The following is a 5931-nucleotide window of genomic DNA, read 5'->3' on the forward strand; positions in this document are numbered from 1 at the left end:
AAGAAAGAAAATTTTCTCAAACACGTTTGACAAATTTCTCATCATCCATGCCCTTAACTCAAAGCCCATACTATTAAAACCCTTCTGTTCTTAAATATATCTCAGATCTCTCTACGTATCTGTTCCTCAATTTCCCTTTGATATTTGGGGAGCCTATAGTATAATCCCCATCAAGGTGATCATCCCATTCTTATTTCTGAGTTCCACCCATACAGCTTCACTGGGCGATCCCTCAGAAATATCCTCTCAAAGTAAAGCTTAATATGAGATTCATTCTTGGAGCCCAAGATCCGGCTGCCACTCCTTGTGTCAGGTCTACACATAACCTGAGCTTGCCATTCAGCTATAAACCCTTAACACTACATAGTTGGCTCTGTGACTGGTGATATTACTCCTCTGTGTTTCAATCTGTCAAGCTCTTCTGAAACTTAGCTGTGGAAGGGACAGTGATTGCTCATTTGGGATTTGTATTAGGACTAGCATTCGGTATTCCTCTCACCTCAGTAAGTAAAATCATAGAATCCTTACAATGTGGAAGCTGGCCATTTGGCCCATCAAGTCTACACTGACCCTCCGGAAAGCATCCCACCTAGACCCACCCCTTTATCTTATCCCTGTAACCCTGCAATTGCCATGGCTAATCCACCCAGCCTGCATACCCCTGGAGGTTATGGGCAATTTAGCATGGCCAATCCACCTAACTTGTACACCTTTGGACTGTGGGAGGAAACCAGAGCACCCAAAAGAAACCCATGCAGTCATAGGGCGAATGTGCAAACCCCCTACATTCAGTCTCCTGAGTCTTCTAGTTGGTTATTTTTATTTTTGTTGAAGTCATCTGCCGATATTTTCCTCATGGATTTTGTTTTATGGCACCAATTTGTGATTAAATTGAAGTCTCCACAGTTGCTGCTGTGTTCTATGTTGCTATGAGATTTGTGGCTTGCAGCGCTGTGCTGCCCATTGGAGAGATCGCTATCTTTGTGTATCTGCCGGTAGTTTGGGGCGTGCATTGTTTTCCGCTTACTTGTGAGTGACTGCTGCATGTCTCTGGTGTGCCTTAAAAGCACTGAATGCAGTACATTCACTAACTCTGCAACAAAGTGAACGGTCAACATTCCTCAACTGAAATGTCTTGTTGAACTCTTTATCCGGTATTAGTGATGCAGCTGAGGGGACATCCAAGTTAATGTAAACAGGTTTCACACAGTCCGGAATAGCAGGCTGTGCACAGAGTGCTCAGTTACTGACCATTTTGTCCCTAATGATGTCTGTCACTGAGAAACCTACATCAAACTGCAAACTAATTTCATACTTTAGTTGCAAAACAACAACATGAGTTTCCTAAACCCTATGACCAGCATTCTCTCACACCTAATGTGACTAATTTCTGGATGTTTCTGTTTCTTTGCAAGTCTAGTCAATAAGCAACCGCACAGCTTTTTTCTACTGTATTTCAATGCACTAAACCACCAACTCTCCACTCGTCACTTAGAGTCACACACAGAAATAGTCCTCTCAAGCTCCCAGCACCAAGCCCGCAAAAACAGAATTCTAAAGATGAAACTGAAACTATTTCTTCTCCCTCTTGACATAGAAACATAGCTTGATGTCATGATCGCTCCATCTCCTTCAAGCGTAGACACGGCCTGCTTACATTACTGAAGAAGGGCTAATGCCCGAAACGTCGATTCTCCTGTTCCCTAGATGCTGCCTGACCTGCTGCGCTTCTCCAGCAACACATTTCCATCTCTGCTTACATTACTGCCCTATTAACCATGCCTGCACCATGACATGAGGTTTAGCTGTGGTTTTACAAGCCCTGGGCTTCAAAAGAGCCGGTAGGAATAGCATCACAGGGCCACATTGTACAGTCTAGACGCTTGCATACATGTTTTGTGCGAAAACAGCATTTATTTAAATAACCTGGCCGATTGGGATGGTGAAATGCTGCAGCACTCGGGGGCGCACTTCCTGCTAACCTGCTGGTCGTGTATCAAACACAGAAAGCTGCTTTTTCGAGGTGGGTCGGTGTTTTGTAACTCATCTTCTCATTTGCAAATAAATGGGTAACCTAAATTAAGTTTTGAAATGCAAATTGAATTGAATAAACAATAAAGGTAAATAAGCAATAAGTAATAGTGGAACATGGGGCTTGAAACAATGATTCTCAAGTAGAGTTCCATTACCATTCAAATGAACTAACTAGTATGTGCGGGAATTGGGATTTGTGTGACATTGTTGATCTTGTTGCCAACTGGACAGATGTCAGGATCTGGAGCACTTATGCCGGTGTCCGCAAGATGGAATGTCTTCCATTTTTCCCATTAAAAAATTGGAAACATCCACTTTTACCAGAGAAAATGAGAAACCTCTATGTTGACTGCAAAAATGAAGGAAAACTTGTGTAAGTGTATAAAGATGTAGTAATATTATATTACAGTTTCTAAAACTTTGAAGATAAGGAAATGGAAACAGCATTGTTGTATTGAAGAATTAAGAATTTATGTGGCAAAGAGATTAAAGCATCATTGATGTGCTACTAGATTAAATAGCTTTAATGATAGGAATAAAAACAACATTGAGATACTGCAGAAAATGAATATGAAGAATAACGAATCATGTTAGTCAAGAATGATAGCAGAAATAATAATTCAATTAATCCAACATAATCCAATCAGTTTATAAAGTATAAAAACCCTAAAGATACATGTGACAAGCCAGTTCAAAGAGTGAGTATCAATTGTGTGAAACAAGAAAGTCTCACAGGCACAAGCTACGTCCAGCTTTAAAAGTAATGTTATATCGATAAGAATGAGGATATAGCCATAGAACAGCTAAAAGTCAAATGTGTAATCACACAGGATATTAATGTGATAGTTCAACTTGCAATGAAGAAACATCAAATGCATTCTGACGGAAAATTATGAATCTACCAACACAAGTTTGACACACTCTGATAAAGTCAACGGAAATCTCAATAATTTAAAATGTGACGCAGGAATGGGTATCTCTGTCTTGTCAGATTGTTTACTATGGATGAAGAAATAGAAATTACAACTTATTACAGAGATGAAACCAAATGTTTGAGATGAAACAGCTGTCAAAATTAAAGGTATGTCACTGAACAAAACTGCAATTTACAGAGATGTAAAATAATAGAGAATGAATGCATAATTCATAACCAAGAAACTCTGACTACTCTTAAGTAAGAATGAGTATTTTGCCCTCAATCTTCCTTCTTTGTGTACAAATAGAGGTTTGCTCCAATAGTGGATTGAGAAACCGTTCACACTCAAAACTTCAATTTAAGCTTCAAATTTACATTAAAGTGTAACTTGGGAACGGACTAAAAGTACCTGAGTGGAAGTTAGTGCCTTTTCCTAGCCTGAGCTCGTGCAGGGAGGGTGTGGGTGGGATTCTTGCTGTTTTCTGTCATTTCTGTGATTAAGTGCATTGCACTGTCCTTGGCTTTCCTTCCCACCCGCAACTGAGGCCTCCCACTTAAAGGCCTTATCCCACTGCCGTTGTAATTTATCCAGTGGTGACAGAGGACTCCCCATGTGAGAAGGCCAAAAGCAAATCCTTTTGAGGTTAATTGAGGATTCCTGGGTATTGAGAGTGAGATCTCAGTGCCTCACCAAGAGACTCAGTATCCAAGGATGAAGCACAAGGCCCATTGTAACCCACTCTGCTGTCCTTGTAGCTGACACTCCTTCTCCAACAACACCCACAGCATGACCACTTGTGGTACATCCATTAGTGATCCAAGACCTTCCGTGTATGTAATACAGGCAACAACTTCTATCTCCATGGCAGAGAAGAAGTACTGGCATCTGATTGGTTGGCAGCTCTTGTTGGGCATGTCTTTTATCCCTGGGGTCCTTGATCCTCAGTCGGTTGTCCAACAGATTGCCTGACTGGTAGTTAGTTCTTCCCAAAAAGGGGTGACAGGGGAATATGTTGCAGTTTCTCCAGCCAATGGGAGTGATTCTGCCCATAATTTCTCTAACCTCTCAACAACAATGCAGGCAAATGTATTCAATTACCTGGTCAATACTATTAAATAACTGCCTGTTCTTTACTTCTCCAGTTAACACATATTGTCTTGAAATTCTAGCAGATATGTATTGGTGAAAATAAAATGACCTGATTTATTTAGTTAATTATGTTTAATAAGTGTAGCCCAAGGGTGCTGTTTAAACTAAGCAGTTACACAATGTTCATATTTGATATTGCTTTCTTCAGTTTTGCCAGCTTTGAAACATTGAAGGCACTAAAGGCAACTATAACACAAAACCAAAAATAAACGCCAGCTAATCTTGCAATTATATAGTAACTATCATAACCTCATGATATCCAAAGTCAACTAGTGAGGTACTTGTTGAAGTACTGTCAATGCTTTAAAGTTAAAAACTTGTTTTGAAGTTTGCCACAAAAACAGTTATGTGAAAGATAATTCCATGTACTTGATGCAACAACAGCCATCAGATAATTGTAAAGCCTCTTTATCAGTGGAAACTTTTAATTCTATATTTTTGAAGTCTTTCCCAAGTATTGAGTATTAACTCTGTATTGAGCACAGAGGCTTTTTCACACTTGTGAGAAGTCAGCACTTATTACTCATTTCTAACTGTCCTTGAGGAAGCTGTGATGAGCTAGCATTTTGAATACAGCTAGGGATAGCAAGCTAGGCTGAGAGGACAGTCCAGAGTCAAACACTTACTGGAAAAGAATGTCAGATTTAATTCTCTAAAGGAGTTTAGTCAATGAGATGGGTTTTCAGATAATCCAGTTTTTGTTACAGTCACAACTGTAATGCATTTTTAAGATAAATGCAGGTTTATTTAATTAGTCAAATTTAAAGTGGAATTTTTATTCATGTCTTCAGAGCGTGAGCCCAGGCCTTTGGGTTCTTAGTCCAGTCTGTTTAGTCCAAGTGGGTGGAATGACTTCTATTTTCATTCTTTATCTTTCTAAGTGCATCCATTGAAGGAGGAGACATGAGTGGATTTATCGTTAGATGTTAATATTTGCCAGGAAGGTTGGAAATTCAGAAAGTTTGGGCCCATTAGTAATTAGAGTTTGATACACAGTCAAACTATTGGCAAAGTTCATTTATATTTTATATAATTTCAATGTATGTTCACAATTTTCATCCAAATCATTCAGAAAGATAAAATGTTTCAGTGTTGGTTTTAGGCTTGATGCCCTGATGTCCCCTGTTGCAGAAAAAGCCTCGCAGCCTGGTGCTTCTTCAGCGTGTGACTGCCACCTTGTGGCCTGAATGAGTTTAGTTGAGAACTTCCTGTAAAATCAGACTCGGGGAATGAATCCACTTTATGGCTGGAGAGAGTAGTGTTGCAGTGATATTGATGAAAATAAATGTGTGTGTGTGGAGCAAGGCACTTTTCCTGTGAACGCTGTAAGATTCACTTATTAAAACTCTTAAATAGCTGATCAGAATTGAGCTCCTTTGTAATATGTTGGGAAATTATTGTGGCATTAAGGCTTTGGATGAAAAATTGGTGAATACCCTGATGGGTAACCTCAAACAAAAACAGAAATTGCTGAAGAAACTCAGCAGGTTTGGCAACATCTGGGGAGAAAGAAACAGAGATAATGATTCAAGTTTGATGCAACTTTTCATAACTCTGAAAAAGACCTAAAGTGGATTTGAAATGTTAAACTGTCTTCTCTCCACAGATGCTTCCAGCCCTACTGAGTTTCTGCAGCATTCTTTGGTTTTATTTCAACTTTTCAGGTTTCACAGTATTTTGCTTTTCTCTTACTGATACCTCACCTCCTGACTAAACCAGCCCCCCCCCCATCAAATTCCACATTGGTATGACCCATAAGTAAAGTGAGTGTTGGTCCCGTAAAGGGAGAGACAGAGCGAGATAATGGGAAGTTAACAGAAGATTATAAGGA

The 5931-nt window shown here is 39.6% G+C and overlaps 1 long non-coding RNA gene across 1 annotated transcript; it reads left to right on the plus strand.

The window, feature by feature from the left end:
- Positions 1-1619: 1619 nt before the first annotated feature.
- Positions 1620-5457, plus strand: LOC148146765 (uncharacterized). The gene is made up of 3 exons (XR_015760346.1): positions 1620-2023; positions 3026-3115; positions 5203-5457. It is a non-coding gene; the product is annotated as an uncharacterized LOC148146765 (long non-coding RNA).
- Positions 5458-5931: the final 474 nt, after the last annotated feature.

This window comes from Chiloscyllium plagiosum, unplaced genomic scaffold, assembly GCF_037043375.1.
Source record: "Chiloscyllium plagiosum isolate Xiang-an unplaced genomic scaffold, Cpla_swu_hap1 HiC_scaffold_19, whole genome shotgun sequence".
Taxonomy (NCBI): Eukaryota; Metazoa; Chordata; class Chondrichthyes; order Orectolobiformes; family Hemiscylliidae; genus Chiloscyllium; species Chiloscyllium plagiosum.